This window comes from Tachypleus tridentatus, chromosome 6 (assembly GCF_004210375.1).
Source record: "Tachypleus tridentatus isolate NWPU-2018 chromosome 6, ASM421037v1, whole genome shotgun sequence".
NCBI lineage: Eukaryota > Metazoa > Arthropoda > Merostomata > Xiphosura > Limulidae > Tachypleus > Tachypleus tridentatus.
Window position 1 is genome coordinate 134,657,566 of NC_134830.1, and position 22,948 is coordinate 134,680,513.

Consider the following 22,948-nt stretch of genomic DNA (forward strand, 5'->3'; position numbering starts at 1 on the left):
ACTTCAGATTGTAACATGAAACATTTCTTTATTCTAAATAGCTTGAAATGTACAACAGTATATATCTGTTTATACTTATAGTTTTATTGTCCTTTTGAATCATATTTAACTGATATTCTCACCATAAAATTTGTAATTTACTTGGTAAATGTGAAGATCAAATTACCCTACTGAATCACATAAGACTACTTATGAGTTGCTTGCAAGCATACCTCATAAAAATTTATTATTTCTTATTTTATGTAAGCTAACTTAAAATGGTTACAATGGAATAAAGTTTGAATTTCCAGTGAAAATAGACAATTTTCAATACAGAAAACAATTTATCTCATTTGATAGATTAAAACCTTCACTTCCTATTGAATATAAAAATATTGTATTAAACACAGAGAAAATTAACGGCACTTCTGAAAAACAGGATTTGATGTGTCAGTGTGAATGTGGGGTAGGATTTCCTATTTTGTAGCACTGTAACTAAATAAAATTGAAAGCTATAAAAATTATTCTTTGCCTGAACACTGTTAATATCATAAGCAATTTATTTCATATTTAATATTTCTTGGAGGGATTGTAAACACATTAGAGAAGAGGGATGTCAAGAAGAAAAGTCACAATTCTCGTACTAATGTTGCCTTGTAAAGTTAAGGACTGAAACCTGATGTGTTACTAAAATTTGGATTATTAACTATGTTTCTATGACAAACTTATTCATAAACCATGATAAGAAAGTAGTTCAATTAAATTTAAAATGTAATTCACTAAAACACCATGACATTCACAGAAAAAAATTAAACATGGGTGGAAATATCTGACTTTGGACCTGACTATTCAATAAACACACATGATAATCTAAAACAAGACATTTCTTTCTCTTCAAAGCTCATACAAATGCAAAAATGATAGCATTTGCAAAATATGAAATGCCAAAAGAAGAAAAACTGTAGGTGCACAAAACCCTTTAATTGTCTCTCAACTACAGAATTAGTATACAATTTCAAGAAGTAAGGTCATTCTAAAGCTGTGAAAAAAAAATCTGCAGAAAAATATGTGGATGTCTTAGGAATATTAAATGGAGAAATGTACCTTTGTTAATTTATCATATGTGTTTGTTTGTTTAGAATTAAGCACAAAGCTACACAATAGACTATCTGTGCTCTGCCTACCATGGGTATTGAAACCTGGTATTTAGCAGTGTGATTCTGCAGACATACCGCTATTCCATTGGGAGACGTGTTTGTGAATTTGTTCACTATCCACACACCTCTCCCACAGTTTTGAAGATGTCAAAACAAAATGTTTTGAGCAAGATTCTGGTTAACTCAAGTAGAGTAATTATCTATATAGTATAGCCACTCCCACCCCCATCACTAAGAGGAGGTAAAATGCACCAGAAGGTTAAATCAGGTAAAATAGTTGTCTAGGAGCAGGTGTTTCAGGGATCTTTAACCTAAATCTGGCATTGGATTTTGTGTTCCTACACCCCTCATTGATTTATATGACATTCACAAGTTAAAGGTGCAAAATGTGAAGTATGTACTGAAGGACAATGGATGGATGTTCTAACAATATTTCTTCATGGTTTTAACCTCTTCTTCAAGTAAAATAAAAATACATCTAGAGATAATGGAAGAATTTCTGGTATACTGGAGTCTCTACAAATCATGAGAGGACTTTAGAGCACAACAGTACAGATCAGATATTCTATGCTTGTTCTAAAACTAAGCTAAACTCACTTTATGGATTTGTTAATTTTCTTGAATTATTCCTGTAGATGATCTGTTAAAAAGTGTTTCTTCAACAGGTCAACTGTTTTTCAACACTAAGTGCAACTTTTTCTAATTCACTCTAAAGTTCATTTTCTACAATCTTCACAATTTGCTGAAAGATAACATATACTTGTCAAAAAACGAAAATCTAATTTTCAATAAAAAATGAGGTAAACTTGGTATGTATTTCTGTTTTATTCAGGAAATATAAACGATACATTAACAGATCATTAGTTGAGAAAATTCTTCTTATATAAAAACAATTACAGTATTGTTCCATAGTCTTCACTAATAAAACATTGATTGGTTGATTGATTTAGCATTTAATGGCACAAAGCAGCTAGGCTATCTGTGCCAAACATCCTGTAAAAAGGTAAAAGTAAAGTAAATGTAGTAAAACACATAAATGGAAATGAAGGTAAAACAAAACAGAGTTTAAAAACATATATAGCATAAAACCAATGTTAACATCTAGTCTACAAAGTTGAGAGAGAAATTACAGTAAATGAAGTCATGACTTTCTGTAGCATAATGGTAATTATAATAACCCACCACGAAGACTAACAGGTAAGTAGAAGAACTACTGTCAGTCACCTGAAGTTGGCCTTTCCAGTCCTGGTTCGGATCTATGAGTAGGAAGGATGAGAGCCATTACAATTGACACAATGTGGGTCCATTTCACACTCATATGCATCCTGGTCCTTGCCATCTCAATGAGCACATTTCAGGGAACCATAACATGACGTCTTTGAGTGACCAAACCTGTGACACTGGAAATATCGGAGAGGCTTTGGAATGTATGGCCATACCCTGCAATTAAGATAACCTGCCTTGATGCAGGTGCACGTGGTGATGTAAATGTCAGAATGAGAATATTGGTCAAGAATGTAACTCCATCTTTGCCAGTGGAGATATGCCTCACTGCAGAAAACCCCTTGAGAGGAGAAACCAGCGAGAATCTCCGATGTTTCCACCAATATGTCACCAGATCAAAGTTTCCTCACTGACTTTGGAAAGTCAGCACGTCCCAGCAGTCCCTTCTGAATAAAAAAAGGGAAACATTTGCCCTAAAGTTTTCTCTGAAAGAGAATGTAGGATAAAAAAATGAGGTACAACAGGTGGTGCAGATGTTGAAGATTGCTCCTCAGAAAAGTCAAGACGAGGTCATTTACCTATTGACTGTTTTTTCACGTTATTATTTGAAATTTTCTTTGGAGGATCCATAAGAAAAATGGAAATTTCGATGCCCTCTGACTCCATCCACTATAGAGCCCTATGAGGAGTTGCACTACAATGTCAAGCAAGGACATTGCAGCAATGCCAGGGTTTCATGAGCACTATACCCAAACACCAGCATCAGACAAAATGTACACAACACCTTTTGAGAACTTCCAACACTGGTACTTGGTTGACTCTAGCCTAAGGGGGCAAGCCAATTGACCCAAGGGGGGCCACCCCAAGCGAACCCGTCCACAGGAATTCAAGGCTAAAGTGGTGTGTTAGGGTTGGGCCCCTCAACCACCAGGATCCTCTCCTCCCCTTCATGGGTTGCCACACACGGCAAACACGTGAGTAGATGTTTAGATCTCAGAGAAGGTAAACTGAAAGAACAGAACCTTCCCTCAGAGGTCCCCTCACCAAGTACAGGAATCCACACCGAGGGGAATAAAACATTGACTAAAAGTTAAAAAAACAACAACAATGTTGGCCAATCATAAATATGAATAAAGGATACCTGTTGTTTTCATTCCAAATTATATAGAAAAAATTTACTTGTATGTAAAAAAGACCAACAATTTACTCAACAATATTTTTGCAAACAATATTCTTGGTTATAATTAATTTATGTATATTTTGTCTCTACATAAATTAAAACTTCTTTTATATATTTGTGTTACTTGAATATGTTACATTTAACAATAATGTTCAATACTTATGGATATGAGTTACATATGGACCAATTTGATATTTTACTATTACTATTGTTCACTCTTAAAACATAAAAAGGCTTGTATAATGTCTTCTCATACACTAAAAAATTGTCATAATTTGTGATCAAATACAACTGAATCCAGCATGCATGGAACTGGTCCAACTGACTGACCTGATAATGAAAAAGGAATACTTAATAAAATTCAAAATATACCATATGTATGTACAAAAAAACATAGCAAGCTTTCAGAAGAACATAAAAGTCTGTTATGCACCAAAAATAAATGAGTTACAAAGATATGTCTGCAAATTGATGATATCTGTTTTGACTTTACATATCAAAGTACAAGTCAATGCTCATGTGAAAAATAAGGTTTCTTTTTTGTCATTGTATAATCTCCATATTGTATTTGAACAGCCATTGAAATGCACACCTAAAGGTTTGTAAATACTATCATTTATATTGCATCTGTTACTTACTTTCACCTACCAGGAAATGTTTTTAAATCAGTAATAAAGTATAAAATAAACACGTATTTAATAACTGACATCAAGTACACAATACTATATTGAATGGTACTCTCTAAAATGTCAAAAAACATGAGCTTTGACATTTACACATACAAATAGGCCTAATGTGAAAACATTTACAGGAATGAAGACAATATCTAAAAATACTATAATAAACTTCTAAGACTGTGACTTATGTCGATGTCTTTTAAACTTTCCACTAAATTATGATGTTCATCACTGCATAAGTTACATTTAAATCATATTATCATGGAAGCATAAATTATTCCTCATGTAACTAGTTGATAATCTTTATCCAGTAATATCTAAACTTTGCTTTTATTCATCTCTAAAGCTGTTCTCTATTAGTAGCTCTTACCCTTTTATGGTCTTGCACCATATGATGAGACTTGAAATGTGTAATAATTTCTTCAAATACAAAAATAAATCATAAAAGAAACAACAGTTGGTTAATTGTATTCTTAATGGATGACAGTTTCTTAACAAATAAGAACCTATACTTTGAGATGAACAGAAAATTCTTAACATATTGATAAGTGTGGAATTTTATTGATAAAGGTGCTTTATTCTGTGGAGCTGTTATACTCACCACATATATACTCATTGAAGAATATACAACTTAACACTGTAACAACAGTAAAGAGAAATAAACAGCATTACAAATTTTGACTGTTTAATATATTCTAATTACATATACCAAAAGTAGAGATTCATAAAAGATTATTTGCAGTAAAAAAAACAACAACGGGAAGTTACTGTGTTAAACAAATTAAGTGTGTATTTTATCTACCAATTTTTTGAGTCACCACAGCAAGTGCTTTGAGGTGAAGGTGATAAAATAAGTTCATTGCTCACTCAATACAAGACCACCTTGCTTACTTATACTTCAGGAGTTTTTCTTACACAGTAAGAGTCACAGTCCAGTCATGATAGAAATGTTTTTTTTAACAAGGTATAACAAATCAGAAGTACATAAAATGGAAATCCTCAGTAAAATTGCTCACTATTCAAAATTGTGACAGCAATGTAATACTGTGGTTTGACATAACAATACTGCACAGATATAATCCTCAAAAATCTTATCTAGTCAATATAATTCTTTATCATATTTCATATAAGTGTGACGTTACTGATATAGCTTGTTGTTCAGAAGAACAACATTCAACATGAAGATACCACAGACAAGAAGCTGCATAAATCTGGATATCTTGTATGGAAACAGAAAAATTTCAGGATGTGAAGGTGGTGAAGTCTGAAGGTACATTCATCTGAATAACAAGTAAAAGCAAGACTAGAGGGAAGGTAGTTAGTCATTACCGCCTACCACCAACCTTTGGGCTACTCTCTTATCAACAAATAGTGGGGTTGACTGTCATATTACAACACCCCCATGGCTGAAAGGATGAGCATTTTTGGTGCGATGGGAATTCGAATCCACAACCTTCAGATTACGAGTCGAGCCCTAATTGCCTAACCACCTTGTCATGCTGGGCTGCAAGCCAAATAGTAGGTATTCCCTTGTATTTCAGATTAAGGTTTCCATATCATTGGTCTGGAAGTGCTTTTTCATTTGCTAATAACACTCAAAAATTTGTCAAATTCACATCTATCTGCTATAAATAGCCAGCATCCTCTCATCTTATTGACTTAATTTTTATTTAAATATAGCCAAAGATTATGAAAAATGTGCAATACTTTAAACTTAGTTCATTTCAGAAGTTTCAAATCATGCACAACTATGAGAGACCACTATATGTGGTATAAGCTGAATGACTACTGACTTGCATTTAAAACCATGACTCATTTACATAACAATTAACTAAGGAAATTATAAAACTGGTTTTTAAATTATATGCGATATAAAAATTCTAATGATTTTTCTTTTTTGCAGGTTAATTAGGTATACTAGTATTATGTTCCAAAACATTTAATGCCCAAAAGACATATACAAAAACACAATGAAATGTTATTTTCAACCATCCATTATTTTTCTAAAATAAACAATTTTAATCTCCTTCCTACAACTAATTTTTTAAAAACATCAGCAAATTCAGTGAAATACTTAAAGAACTTCTATGTTTATCTTGACATAAATCATACTTTGTAGCTGGCGGTAGTATTCATGTTTACACCCATGAAAATAGTCAATACTCATTTCAACACTTTTACTTTATTAGTTATTGTAAGGAGCTTCTCCTTATGACCAATGACTTTCTTGAAAGCACATTCAATTGCTTTTTTTCTGAATAAGAACCACAATAACAGCTTAATAAAACAAATATGAAGGACACTTCAACTAAAAGCACAAGATTGTAGCAAAGTAACACCAAACATACAAGATTGCCACTGGACAGGAGAGGAGAGTACCACAACTCGTGAGTGGCAAGAATGCCAACAACACAAGCATGCTTTAATATTAAGAGAATTTTCAACTTTAGAATTCTGAACTTCAGAGGTCAAGCTCAATTTATAATGCCGTTTAAGAACTACTCTGAATGTGTGGTACATTCAGGTAAAACCAAATTAATGTTAGAATTAAAATTATGGAAAACTTAGAAAAAGGAGAATACAGATCATTAAAAAATACATAAAAAAGATTTAAAGTAAAAATGCAAATGGAAAATAAGTGATGAAACAAATAAGGTTTCAAGGTATTAACATTATTTTCTCAAGCTACACATCCTTGTGTTGATTTTACTAAATATTAAAGCTTTAAGAAACAGAGTTCAATAGGAATTTTTAGCTTAAGATGATGATGTAAGCACTATATCTCAAACCTTAAGATTGTTTGTTTAAATTTTTGCAATTGCATTTTCACATTAAGCTACTCCCTGGTCACACAGCGATATGCCTATGAACTTATAATACCAGAAACTGAGTTTTGATACCTGTGGTGAGCAGAGCACATATAGCTTATTGTATAGTTTTGTGCTTAACCACAAACAACAACACTAAGTCATTTATCCTGTTTCTATATGTTTCACAATCCCTATTCTTCCTTTATAAACTAAAGTTCATAAAGCTGTAAAACAGTATATAAAGATAGCCACATACTTTTCAAGTTGTATAAGAGATATCAATAGATGTTTAATGCAAATATAAGAAAATATGTCATAATTGCACATGTATATAAATAAGCATTTTGATGTTTCTTATAATTTGTATATTTCCCCTTCCTTCACCTCCTCTCTAGTCTGTAATAATGCCGGTCATGATTTTGTTGCAGCTGACCAGACTTCCTCTTCCTGACTCCCCAGTGGCATGTCTTGGGACTCACACTGTTAAAAACTGGGTTTCAATACCTGTTGTAGGCAGAGCACAGATAGCCCATTATGATACTCTGTGTTTAATTGCAAATAATAAATCAATCCTCTTCCAATATATTGCATCACCTTATGATTTTCTCCATTTCCCATCCCTTTTTGCAGTCATGTTGGTAGTTACACATGTAGCACTAATAAGAACTTTACAGCAAATATTCATTCTCTGTTACAATTAACTTAATAAATAACTAAGAATAAGCAAACTCTCTCAGTATAACTAGCCAAATGTTCTTTATTTATGGTTCCAATAACATTACTAAATCACTTACAGTATACTGATTCCACCATATTTTAACTGTGTTATTTGATGTCAGGAAAGATGGCAACAGCAACTTCTTTCTTGACTTTAACTTTTCAAATGAATTTCTATCTTCAAATACGTGTTTTTATACAGTCTTACTGGTATTATTATGATCTTCCAAACAGTGTACACAACTATGTGCAAAGTACATCTCACACATTTATTTTGTTTTGTCTTTGAACAATTCCTAATTCTCATTTGTTACAGATAACATCAGTTAACCGGCAACCTTCTTACTTGTATCTTTAAACAAATTTTCAATATTGATACCACATAAGAACTTATTCTGTTCTTGGCAAGTTTGTGAGAAATAATTTAGACATTTCAAGTTGCTTTCTCCATGCTGTAGTGTTACCAGTCTATAGATAATGATTTAATTAATATTCTCTTTAATGTGACTTTCATGGTCTCAACAGCATCATTTATAGATAACATAAACATTTCTCAGCATAGTTCTCTTCTTGGTCAATCCTTAACACATAACAATTTCTATACCTTTGTGAACACATATTACACTTCTCCTTAGTGCCTATTTTCACTGAATGCTAGGAGCATTTAAAATACCTAGATATATCACAGATGTTTCATGTGATAAACCACGTGCTACTTGTATTTATTACAATTAAAGCCCATTTACTATTTATTTGTCACTCTCACTATATGATCAATATTATGTAAATCAGCAGCATATTCTTCACAGCTAACAACACCAAACAACTTAATATCATCTGTACATTTAAGTAATTTATTGACTATTCCTTCATCTATGTCGTCAGTGTAAAAAAAAGCCAAGATCTGAAGACCTTGAGATACACCACTTGTGACATTAATCCCGTTTGACTGAGCTCCATTTGTAACAACATCCTGCTTTCTTCTATCTTACCAATTATTCCAACCAATAAGCTAATTCCTCATATTTTTCTTCTATCTAACCAATTATTCCAACCAATAAGCTAATTCCTCATATTTTTCTTCTATCTAACCAATTATTCCAACCAATAAGCTAATTCCTCATATTTTTCTTCTATCTAACCAATTATTCCAACCAATAAGCTAATTCCTCATATTTTTCTTCTATCTAGCCAATTATTCCAACCAATAAGCTAATTCCTCATATCTATCTCATTATTTTTCTTCTATCTAACCAATTATTCCAACCAATAAGCTAATTCCTCATATTTTTCTTCTATCTAACCAATTATTCCAACCAATAAGCTAATTCCTCATATTTTTCTTCTATCTAACCAATTATTCCAACCAATAAGCTAATTCCTCATATTTTTTGAGACAATTTCTTTACAAGCCTTTCACATGACACCTCCTCAAATGCTTTTGGAAAATCCAGATACACAAAATCTGCACTCTTACTTCATCTTCATAAACAATAACATTTTTAAAGGATGCCAAAAAATTTACATGGTAAGATTTTCCCTCAGTGAAATCAAGTTAAGTATTCAATAAAATTCTAAATACTGTTAAATCACTTTGCAAAGTATCTTTTAACAAACGTTTTCTCTAGCTGATGTAACAGTGACTGATCTATAATTACTGGGACAATTTTTATCACTTAGTTAGAAAACAGGAGTTACCTTAGCTATCTTGTAATTTGGTACCTGCCCAATATTCAAAGAAAGACATTTTACAATAATCAGACATAAGCCTTCCTTTATCATCCCTGAAGGGTTCTACCCAATCCTAAAATTTTGTTTACCCTTAATGTATCTGAAGAAATCTTTACAGTTAGTTTTTCATTGTCAACCAACCTTTTCTCAAAGATGCATTTTCATGTCCCAATTTCCTCTTTCACTAACTTTCTTTATCTTGTATAATATTCTAAGTCTCCTATAATACCAATCAATGTAAATTTGCTAACATATGATGCTTTAATTCTATCTCTTATACTCTGTTGAGTGAACCTGGTATTTTACTTGTAGCTACTATTTTCTTTCTGTAAGAAATACATTTACTGTGCATATTTAAAAAAATACTTACATCTTCTCAGTGTCTTCAAATAACTCATCTGCCAAATTTACAGTAGACAATTTTCAAGGTGTGCAACAAGAATTTACTTTTTTAAATTTGTAACCAAAATATCATAATAATTCATTATTTCCATATGCAGCAAAACAACACTGAACCTAATAGAAAAAGGTTCATTTGCACCCAGATGTTCCCCAATTTCCATCCTCTTAATCATTTCTTAATTTGAAATTGAGAATATATCCAAAAATGGCAATGTTACTGGTAGATTCCTTTGCTAATTGGTGAAGAAAACCTTCATGAAAAGTTTTCAAAAACATTAAGTTCCTAACAGTTCAAATTTCAACACTCTACATCTATATATGCTTGACTTTAAATTACCCATAATTATAACTTCATTAACAGCTGAAATCTTAATCTCAGTGTAAAGTTTCTCACTAATTTCATCAGTATCAATTTATGGTCTGTAATATATTTAGACTAAGAAGCTTTTCCCTTTATATCCACTAATAGAAACCTAAATAGATTCAATCTCTTTCTATTGTATTTGATATATCTTAACTTCCATGAGATGACGCTCACATTCCACATGTAAAGACTCTCCTCCCAACCTCTTTAATATTCTGTCCACTTTAAATAGCTTGTAACCCAGAGATTTCTGTTATTAAAATCACACATTTAACGATGTTTCAGTTGTTTCCATAACATAAAAATCCTCCATTCCTACCAGTGTACCAGCCACCAAATCCATATCTCAAACTTCTAGTATTACAACAGTAACAAGCCTACCCTAATAACTATTTCTATATTTATTTTTGTGCTAAACTTTTCTCAAACTCTTATTCTTTTAGCATTAAGCTTATCCTTGCCCCTCATGACTATCTGTTCCTTGTTTATAGCTTCCTTTACTGCCAAGTTAATCAAGGGACTCCCCTTCTTTCAGTGAACTAATTCCACAAGACAAACCAATCTGTTCATTCTTACACACTAATGTAATCCTAGCATTTAACCCTATTGATGTGCACTTTACACCTACACTTAACTCTGAAAACTATTCCCAATAAAATTAATTTATGGAATTTTTCTTTTAATGCCTTTATCAATTTCTTTCACAGGTTTTCTCTACACTTTCTGCAAGTTGAGCGCCTCATAATGTCAGCATATGTACAAAGCCATGTTCATTCCACCCCACTACATCACTGATATATTTTTTAATTAGCTTACACAAAATTTTGTGAAGGTTTACTCAACGATTTTCTACATTGCCAGAAAACCTAAAATATTTCCCCTAAACTAAACTAAAGAGCATTAAATGTCTTCAAATTTGAAGTCCAGGAATTTCATTTTAACGTAAATATTTTCCAATTTGCTTAAACAAACTCAAATTGTATTGGTGACGAATAAGTGACTATTCGCACATTATTTTCTCATTCAGTGCTGCCCTCTTTATACAAATGTTTTTCCCATGGCCTACAATTCTTTTCAGTACCTCCAACATATCAAATATAAAAAATTCAACATACGGGGAAATTCGAACTCCTGATTCTTTGTTGATATCTATCCATTTTTTTTCTTTTAATGTCTTGCAGGAAAACACTTATTAAAAAAGGAATAACATATATGTATTGATACCTGAATATATTCTACGACTCTGATTGGACAGCTACTTAGTAGAATTCAACCAATAATGATTCTACTATAAGAGTATCTTAGCAACGTTAGTGTTAGGAAAAGAATTTCAAAAATTTAGTTAAGTACTAGGAGGAAGAGGTCAAATGTACCTGACCCTCCTGGGTATTTAACAACATCAATACCCAAATACCCACACAGTCAAACTTAAGTACTAGGAAGCCTGACAAATATTGATATTTCATCTTATAAACAGAAAGTAAGATATTATGACAGAATTATCATTAAGTATTTTTTTTTGCTTAATTATATTTGTTGTCTAAACCCAAACTCAAATGTATGAAAAATCTATTTTATTTCTTTAAAATGTGAAAAATATATACTATTATAACCAGAAACGAAATAATAAGCAGTTAGTTCCTTGTACACCACTTGTTTCCAACCGAAAAACCCTCAGTCACTGCTTCTGTTAATTACGATTGGAGAGGCTAATTTTTCATAATTTTTAGACATAGTTTCTAGTCTTTTGTGTTGATTTGGGTGAAAATATTCAAATTAATCAAAGATGTTGACCGTGAGTATAAAGCAGATATAATACTGATAAATGTGATTTAGTGGTGGTGTGATATAGACATTCCAACTCAATACATTTAACTAATTGATCATTTAGATTTGTAAACATTACTTGTAATTTAAAAGTAAAACTATTCTTAAACAGAAAAACGAAAGATTGGAGAATTTTACCTTTCGTCGTTAAAACTTGCTGTACAAACACAAATAAAACACCTTTTTAAATATTTTCATGAAGATGGTTATGTTGGTACTTTTTACAGTTTTATTTAATTTTTATTCAGTTTATTTGGTACCTCAAAACACCATCAACTGCTCTTGTGGATACAAGTTAAGGATAATCATGGCTGTAAGTTGTGAATATGGACGTACTTTGGTTTTTATTCTTTTCATCTTTTCACGTAAAAATTTGAGGGGCATAATCTGTTTTGTAGAAATATGTCTATAGTAATGAAATGAGAAAACTCTAGATAAACAAGAAATGCATTTGGAATCTTCCCAACGTTAAAACTTTTACTGAAACGAAGTGTTTTTGCTAGTTTATTTTTAAGTATATTTTACACAAGATGGTAATTAAAAGCCGAATAAGAATTTGAATTTCCTTACACAGAGGCACAAAGCAACTTGGAATAAATGGAAAGAATATGTTTTATTATAATGTGCGAAGTAAGCAATATATGCAATGAGATTGTTGTGAATTTCAGTATAGAAGGAAATATTATAAAAAGAAAGACACCTGTACTAATTACATCGTGTCATAAAAGTTAGGCAAAATTTCTACATGACTTACAAATTAATATACGTGGTAGAAGTGCTTGGTGTTATTTAGTGGCTAGCGTTGGGGTCACTAATTGATGGTCCAATGTTCGAGTCACAATGTGTCGCTGAACACGTTCCAAGCTGTTAACTACCAGGTATTTTAACTAACTTAATCGGTGTTGTTTCTCGGTTCAGAATGTTACGTAAGAGTTGCAACTACTGCTGATAGTTGTCCTTAACTTTTTAACAGCTGTAAATAAAGAACGGTTGTGTCTGAAACTTAGGAAGGATTTGAATTGGATGTTCATACCTTCTATCGCATGATGTGCCGTATCTTTAGCTTTTGTTTTGGAAACATTACTTCGGATGTTTTAACAGCTGTGTATCTCGTGTTGTGAGAATACTACTTTGAACACTTCCATGCCTGTTCTCTCTTCACTTATTACAGACGTTAAGGCCATCTGTGTTATTATATTGTTTTGTCACCATGTTTTTTCTTGTATTCAGCTATTCGTTGCATCAAGTTTCAGAGTAAATTTACGTATTTTATGCCATAAACACAAACGAAACATTGAGATAAACATTAATAAGTGCATTATGGGAAATACCATATGTCAAAATCTTGGTTACTATTTTACCAACGAATAGAGGGTCGAACGCCCTCACCACCTGGACATTCTTACATTACAAGTTTTGTAGGTCTAATTTGTTAACGGATTTTCTTTCCGGTTATCATATAGTGAAGTCAGCTCTAAATTTGAATTGAACGTAAATTATATTCATAAATTTCATTTTCGCTAAAAATAATATTAACATTTTAATAACTGTGGTTCTCTTTTTCATACTTACCGAAGCAAGCTTAAACACTAAAAATGTGTTTTCCATACAACAAAGCCACATCGGGTTATCTGTTAAGTCCATCAGGGAGATTTCAGACCCTCATTTTGGTGTTGTAGGTCTGAATACTTCCCGCTGCACCAGCTGCAGACTTTAGAAACAGCACATCATTGTTGATTTATTACAAATACATATTAATATTTATATCAAATGTCGCTGTAAAAAAATATTAAGAACTCTTTGAATACTCTTTCACTAATGAAGAGTGAGATTTACAGTCTCATAACAATGACCTCACCGCTTAAAAAACGAGCTTCTTTGATGTGATGGAGATTCGCACCCGCGCTTCTTAAATCACGATTCGGGTGTTTTAACCACATGGCAAAACCGTGCCGTTTTACTACACACCTGCGACAAAAGTAAAACATGCATATACCGTTTTCTCAACTAAACATAAACAATCTATAATAAATACATATGTTGGCCATATGTATACACACATCATACAATCCATATATAAATTAATTATTAAACAATAGCCACTTAGTATATTTTCCTTTTTAAATTAAAATGTTATTCTAATTATACTTTTATTGTTATTATAACAAAAATGCAATTTATTTATGCTATAACTTCACACTTTTACTTAGTTTTTCATATCATTTTTGTCTTAGTATCTTTTCACAGTTTTCGGTGGCTGTACGTAACCAGTTTCTTCTGCTCTCTTACTACTAGCTATTTAAAAAGGCGACAAACGTTAATTGAATGATTGATATTTTGAATTGAAGCACAGATTTACACAACTGTTTATCTTTGCTCTGCTCACAACGAATATCGAAGATTCTCAGTGTAACTATTTCTTGAACAGTGAAAGTTACGAAACCGGATAAAGAAGAAAATAAAAGACATATAACACAGTATTTTCTTATTCATATCCACAATAAAATCTTTTCGATATTTTGGATTGTTTTTTGTTTGTTTTAGAATTTCGCACAAAGCTACTCGAGGGCTATCTGTGTTAGCCGTCCCTAATTTAGCAGTGAAAGACTAGAGAGAAGGCAGCTAGTCATCATCACCCACCGCCAACTCTTGGGCTACTCTTTTACCAACGAATAGTGAGATTGACCGTCACATTATAACGCCCCCACGGGTGGGAGGGCGAGCATGTTTGGCGCGACTCGGGCCCGAACCCGCGACCCTCAGATTACGAAGCGCACGCCTTAACGCGCTAGGCCATGCCAGGCCCCGATAGTTTGGATATTACTCCCACTGACAAACGGTATATATACGGACTTACAACATTACAGATCTGGTTTTGATACCTGTCATAGACAGAACGCAGAGAACCAATTGTGTAGCTTTATCTTAACTTTATAGACAGACAGAGGTTTGGTTAAATATATATATTTATTTCACTAGGATAACAAAAAAAGAATGACTGGGAAGAAGCCTAAAACCTTAAATGATGCCCAGGAAAGCTGCAAAGTGAAAGGTAAAATATCTCTATTTTTGTTTCTCTAGTATTAAAAGTATTAGCAAAATCTTTTAAAATTTGTGAAATGTTTTCCTAAAATATTTATTTTATCATACACTACACCCAAGAAAAAAAACCGTTTCTTCCTCCAACTTACCAAATTTACACCAATTCCAAAACTTCAATACAAGCATCGAAAGTATGGAATTAAAGAAACAACCTAAGTTTAGTTAATTGTCTTTGCCAGAACTACCACAAAATGATTTATCAAGCAATTTCAATTCAGAATCGGAGAAAAGAAATCTGCAGAGAAAATATTTCATATCAAAATACTTATTTCAAATCATGAATTTCCACTTTCTAAAACGAAACTTCTTGTTTCTTTTCAAGCACTAAACAAAATCAAGTGACTTAGTCAAAAATGAAACAGTTGGCTTATCTTCACGAAAGCAAACTGAACTTGAGTTTTGTTCAAACATTTAATTAAACAACCTACATGTCGCAATTAGGACTATAATTGTATAATTTGTGCAGATCGTGTACAACTACCAGTAACATATCCACTAGTATGTAATAAATCAAAGGATAGTCTCAAGTAATTTAATGGAGAACAATCGTTACAGTATACATTTCCATTTTGACTGTTACATCTAAAACATTTAAATAACCGGTGTAATAGTTTTAGAGGTAAAGCTCATTATCATCATGAGAGAAACTCTGGGAATTAGAAAATTGACACATATCTGTACACCTAACCAGGTACTTACCAAACCAAAGTTAGTTAATGAGGTTCAAAACGTTGAAAGCAAACCATGATTATTACAGGCCACACATATTGAAGACAAACGAAAATCTTGTTCATCATCTTGTTGCGATCTAACAGATATGTTTCTTTAGAAGGATTGGAAAGAAATAAAAATATATATTGGACTGTATTCTAAGTGAGAATGATCTATCGTTACCTTATGTAGTATATAAAATAATCTGATAACTGGAATACACTATACACAGACAAAATAGGACAAAAATCGAATCTCACATCAGAGCCAAAGAATTCCACATACTTAGTGGAATCACTAATTTATAACCGACACCACGATCGGGTAATGAAGGATTAAAAAAGTGAAATCATTTACATCACTCTTATCCTATAGATGTACATCTCAACGAACATTAGATTTAAACATCACCTTCACGTGCTTCTATTGATTATGCTAGGCTAAACACCAAAGTAGGGAGTGTGTACGTCGTGTTGAGTTCCTACACTTCTAACATTTATAAACATTCCCCTACTGTGTCTAATAAGCGTATTTTAGATTTTAAACAATTATGACAAGTTTCGACATATTCTTACAAAGACATGCGTCTCTGTTTCATGATTCATTAAATCTGTTTACTTTTTGTTATTTCCAATTGTTCCCAGATATCGCTGGCTCTAATACTTCGTGGCTAACACACTATTTTAAATCATGTTTTTCTCTTGTAATACTCTGCTCTGACCAAATATTCAATATTTTAATGTCTTCTACGTGCTTAATGTAAACGATATTTTATATCACGTATTATTTCTCCATTACAATTTCTTCCATGTAGAAACTCATATTTATAAATTTAAGTATTTTCTATTAACTGTATGTTGCTTTTTGTATTACCTAAAATCTGCTTTATGTTATTTTGCCGATTAAAATATAGGATAAGATATTTGTCGATTTTCAACACGTTAAACAAAATAATAATTAAACCTGTAACTTAAGGCACAAGAAACATTTCTTCTGATGCTTCAGTAAAGAAACAATTTAGGATAATATAACAATGAGTTGGTAAACAATAATCTATAAACACAATAAAATGATTTAGTTTGGGGAGAACGTACAACATTTTTCGAAAGAGTATTGGTCTGTCTTGTTCAGATATGGTCTTCAGCAAAGCAGTACACGGTTTATGTACAAGATCAAATACAAGAGTATTTTATTGTAATTGAATTTATTGTAAGAGAAATGTTTTCACCAAAGCTACACAAGGGCTATCTGCGCTATCCGTCCCAAAATTAGTAATGTAAGACTAGAAGGAGCATGAAATGGTATGTCGGTAGAACAGCTAGGGTTATTATAATATATTGTGTGGTTTTTTTTAACGTTAATACAAACCCTATTATATAATTTTGGCTAAACCTCTGGATAGTACTACATTTTCTAAGTAGTGCAATTTAGTTCTAAGTCTTCTTTGCGGTTACAGTGTTGTAACAAAATATAATAAGGAGTTTGTGATTCTAGTATTCTCCTCCTAAAACCAACAGATAATCGTTCCCTTATTATCTTATATACATGTATTTAAATATCTGTGTTCGTATAACATGGAATAATTCGTAAAGATATCAGTTAAAAATTTCTCAGAAGTCAAATTGTTAATCAGAACAGCTTTAAAATATTTTATCTTCAGGTTTAAAATCAGACAAAACCAACCATGATACCAGGATACCACATTTTTATTATTTCAGGGCAATCAGTGACATCCTCTGTGAGCTCTAAGAGAAATCAGTTTCTCCAAAGGTTGTAACATAAGGGACGCTTAACATTGCAATTTGTAATGCCATGATATCAGTAAAACATGTACGTGCCATGAATCACGAGAAAAATTATATAATTTGTAGGATACAAAACAGCGTGAGATACGAACTTGTAAACAAGAAATAAAAATATTTTAAACCTTCATTTAGTTCTTATATGCTCTTGAAACAAAACACGTTAGAAAACTCTTCCCCAAACATCTAGTTTATTAATAGAGTTCGTGAGTGCAAGTCTAACTAAAGATGAAGGGATGATATGTTCAGTTCATTACTTTCAGTTTAATTAATTATAGGGAAAACAAAATTATTGAGACAAATATCATGAGATGATCCCTCAGAAAATAATGTAACCGTTAAATTAAAATTACAATAACGAACAGTTTGAACTGATGATGATGCCACACCAAAGGACGAGACTCGCCCTAGCCAGGTGAATTAAGGCGTTCGACTCATAATCTGTAGGTTACGGGTTCGAATCCTCGTCGCACCAAACATGCTTGTCCTTTCAGCCGTGGGGGCGTTATAATGTGAGGGTCAATCCCACTATTCGTTGGTAAAAGAGTAGCCCAAGAGTTGGCGGTGGGTGGTGATGACTAGCTGCCTTCACTCTAGTTTTACACTGCTAAATTAGGGACGGCTAGCGCAGATAGCCCTTGTGTAGCTTTGCGCAAAATTAAAATAATACAAAGGACGATACGATGCAGTTATTAAAGTCATAATTTACTTCGTGTAGAAGCTGCTGTTATTGTGTTTTGAATTTAATTATTTACTCTAGCAGATTTTTTACTAGATATCAAATCAAAGCTAGTTTAGATATTATTTAGTTTTATAGAAATCAGCATTTTTATCTTATTTTAGGTGAATCTTCGGCTATCACAACCATCATGTGTGATGAACAAGAAACATCAGTTCCTCCGGAGGTTTACATACCCAAAAGGTATGTATTCTCAAGTACATCCCGACTCTTAGCTCAAATGGTTGCCAGGACGCTCTACTCACAATCTGCGGAATGCTGTTTTGAACTCCCATCACACCAAACACATACACCCATTTAGCAAAAAGAAAAACTAAAATATGACGGTCAATTTCGCTATTCGTTCGTAAAATGAGTAAACAAATAGTTGAAGTTGTTTGGTGTTGACTAGGTGTCTTTCTTTTGCTGGTTAGTGTATTATAGCCTATGAATAGTTTCGCGCAAAATTTAATAGAAACCAAATCACATTGACTAAGTATCGAATAAACATTTTAAAACTATAAAAAAATATGTTCATATAGTTTCTTAATCAAATAGGACACAAAAGGTTTAAGATAAATACGTAACAGTTCATGTACTGTTGTTCTCATTTGTCTTTATCTCACCATGGTGAACTTATGTTTTTATAAGAATGTGTACTATTGATGATTATAATCTGTTATCAAGCAGAAAAACTGTTAACTTGAAATGCAATGAAAAGTATGTAATCCAATGATATAATTAGGTTTCATAGTTACTTACATAAGTTACTTATTTCTTCAATACTTTGCACCTTTGCTCCTAGGCTAAACCTAGTTAAACACTACCTGTCATATCATCTTTGCCGTCAACGTCTTGTAGAGTCGTTTTCACTTATAATTTCTTTTAGACCCTTAATTATTGTATTTTTGATTCAAGCAGACAAATTTGGTAAGATATGTTTTATGTGACCCTGAAATAACCATAATTCGTTATCTATTCCACGATATAAATATTCAAGTACATTTAATAATCATTTGACGAACATCAACTACTGTTTCTCTCTACACACAATCCCAACCATTTTACATTCTAAGTAACTTTAGTGTGGATATTATAGTAACTTGTGAATAAAAGTAGAGAAAAATATGTCAACTCCATTACATCTGCTAAATCCACTGTTATCAAGGACTTCCGTATAATACCAGTACTCCACAGTTTGACTGGTACACGACAGTTTTAGTAGTTATTGAAATACTGTTCATACTGTCATATTGTCTGAACAATAACTGTAAATATACTATGACATATTCATCACATGTAAGTATTGCTTCTATTACAGTGACTTTGCCGTGCCCAGAAAGCCATTGTGGAAGCGGATTTGGAACGGTTTGAAGAACGTTTTCAGTTGTCACCACGTCTACAAGCCATTCGAAGAAGAGAGAAGAAGAGGAACAAAAGATCCTTACGACGAGGAAGAGTCCTCCTGGTGTCACGACTCGTAAGTTCTAGGTTTTTATGATTTAAAGAGGATACCGTATTTTCATACTACATATACTCAACGTAATGTATCGCTTTACAAAAAGTTTTAATACATAAATTCTCACCGTGTAAGAGTGTACAAGCCATGGTCTGACTGGATACCGATATTTTCAATTGATGGGTATTGTATGCTCACAAGGGCTAAATGGCAAGTCAGAATCACTTAACATTCCTATTTCTAAACAACTGACCAACCACTCATTGCATTAAGAAACCTTAGCCATTTCGTAAAGCCGAATAATGGGACTGACAGTCATAACTATAACGCGAGCACGACCGAAATTACTGACTGTATTTAGTTGCATTGTGGCTCGTATTTTAGACACAGAGAATTGCAATCCTGCACTCTGAAGATCGTTCACTGTTGGCCCGTCTACGTAGAATATAATAAGTATAAATTAATGCTAACTTTTAATCTCTGTGAGGATCTGTTTGAAGAAAGAGTGAATTTTAGATGTGTAAAATGCAACAGTTTTTTACATGATTTTGGGGTAATCGACGATTTCTAACTTAAAATACATTTTATAGAAAACATTAAATTGTATTGAGTTTCTTTATCATTCAACTTTGTTGGACTTCTATTTAAAACCATGTCGTAGTTTTTGTTTCTTACTAACATCCGTAAGGCATGACATTAATTAAATGTCTTACCTTTTTAATGCATGCTGGAATAAAAGTAAAACAACAAATGTGCTTTAACATCATTTTTTCTCTCCAAACCATACTCCAGTTGTAACAATACTGAACAGAGCTTACCCCTTTCGGATTGCGCATGTGGTCGTGTCATTGGAATTGACTCGAATGACACACGTGTTGTAAGCATCCTAAAACCAAGGAACACACCAAACGGATTCTTCGTTACAAAGTGGAGGTTGAAGAACTGTAAAGGTAAGCAGTCTCTTGTTTGTATCAGAACAGCGTTTCTTTTATTATTATTATTACAGTAAAAGATGACCTGGAGAGATCACCTACTTTAACCATTTCCACCACTTCATAGTAGTATGTTGTCTGTCTATAACTTAGTTATAAGACACTGAAATGTTGTCACTTAATGGACGCTTAACATTGCATTTTGTATCACGAGAATAATTATACAATCTATAGGATACAACACAGCATGATGTATGAACTTGAAAAACAAGAAATAAAAATATTTGTTACTATTCATTTTGTTTTTACTTGCTCTTGATACAAATCACGTCAGATGCCCTCCCTTCACCAAACATCTAGATTATTAATGTATTTCGTGAGCGCAAACTTAAACAAAGATGAAAGGACTATGTGCTCAATATTTTATTTTTAGGTTAATTAGTTATAGGAGAAACAAAATTATCATGGCATAATCCGGTAGAAAATAAAGTGACAGTTAATTTAAAATTACAATAACAACAATTTTGAACTAGTGATGATGATGATGCATAGTAAAGTTCGATATGATGTAGTTATTAAAGTCATGATTTAACTACTGTAGAAGTTGTTATTGTATTTTGAATATAATTATTCAGTCTAGCAAGTTTTGCATCGTAACTGAAACAATTTTATCTTAACGTTTTTGAATTTCACTTCAATAGTTTGAGCCCGACATGGCCTGGTGGTTAACGCACTCGACTCGTAATGCCAGGGTCACTAGTTCGAATCCCCGTCACACCAAACATGTTTGCCCTTTCTACGGTTGGGGCGTTACAACTAACGGCTAATCTCACTATTCGTTGGTAAACGACTAGCTCAAGAGTTGGCTGTGGGTGGTGATAACTAGCTGCCTTACCTCTTGTCTTACACTGCTAAATTAGGGTCACCGAGCTTAGATTGCCCTCGTGTAGCTTTGCGCGAATTTCAAAAACAAACAAACTTTATTAGTTTTACATTTTGCGCTGAAAAAGGTTTGAAAAATAAAGTTTATAAATAGTTAGGGTGAACATAGTGCAGATAGACCTTTGATAAGATTAAACGCGCACACACACAAATTTACACAGAAGTGTCATGACAGATTGAATAATTTATGTTTTAGCATATTCTTCACTCAAAGCCACCCATGGAATAACTGCTCATAGCAGTTGTAGATTTTAAACTGATGAACAAGAAGGAAGTTAATTACTGAATCAGACCATTGTCCTTTTCAGCCTACTACAGTCCCTACCCACTTAACAGTTTCAACAAGGAAAAACATAGAAATTATTCTGTATGACCTAATATGTTGTCTCGCCACCTGTAGTTATCAGCCAAGAATAAGTTTCTAATTTGATGATTAAGTCAGGTAATAAATATGCGAATTGAGCACAGCCAATAATGACCCATTTGTTCAGGGTACGATGTATTACCAATAGTTACATAACAAAGCCAGGAAACAAAATTGTGTAATCACGTCTACATAGTTGTAAGTTGCTGTTCCACGTGTCTTTCATTGATTTCTTGTTACTTTAAAGATCGTGTATGTCGTGAAAAGAGAAGATAAAAACAAGCCGCAATGCGTTGTTATTTTTTGTGCCAAAAATAGTTAAACATTCAATATAACTGTTATAATTAATTTGTTTGAAACATTGAACTGTCAGTTTGGGAAATACTTACCTATAGAAAATGATAAAGATTAATAAGAAAAAAAGTAGTTTCCCCAATCGCAACTGTCGAATGATCAACGGGAAGAAGATAAATTAATGGAAGAAGGATTTTAATTGGCTAACGCGATCTAAACTTTCAAGCATTTTGTTTCCTTATATAAACAATATTTTTTCAAGATATTTTGTATTCGTGTCCAACCTCACTTACATGTTGAACAAAGGAAGTTAGCTATTCACAGATGAATTTTAGTTAAGTGACATGTAAAATCACTACAAAGTGTATATTGTATATATATTGTTTCAATAGGTTCAGAAGTTTTCATGTCCAGGATCAAAGATCATGAAACATTGATTTCGTTAAGAAGAATACTTGATCCTGGTGACGAAATTCTAAAAATAAACAACGTTAGTGTGACCGACGAAAACATCGGGCGAATCAAGAACTTAACAATAACAACGAAGAATATACGT

The 22,948-nt window shown here is 32.6% G+C and overlaps 1 long non-coding RNA gene across 1 annotated transcript in view; it reads right to left on the reverse strand.

Moving 5' to 3' along the window:
* Positions 1–1,946: 1,946 nt before the first annotated feature.
* Positions 1,947–22,948, reverse strand: part of LOC143253733 (uncharacterized) — a 33,628-nt gene continuing 12,626 nt past the window's right edge. Inside the window, exon 2 of the long non-coding RNA XR_013029829.1 lies at positions 1,947–2,129. This is a non-coding gene — a long non-coding RNA (uncharacterized LOC143253733). The remainder of the gene's footprint in view (positions 2,130–22,948) is intronic.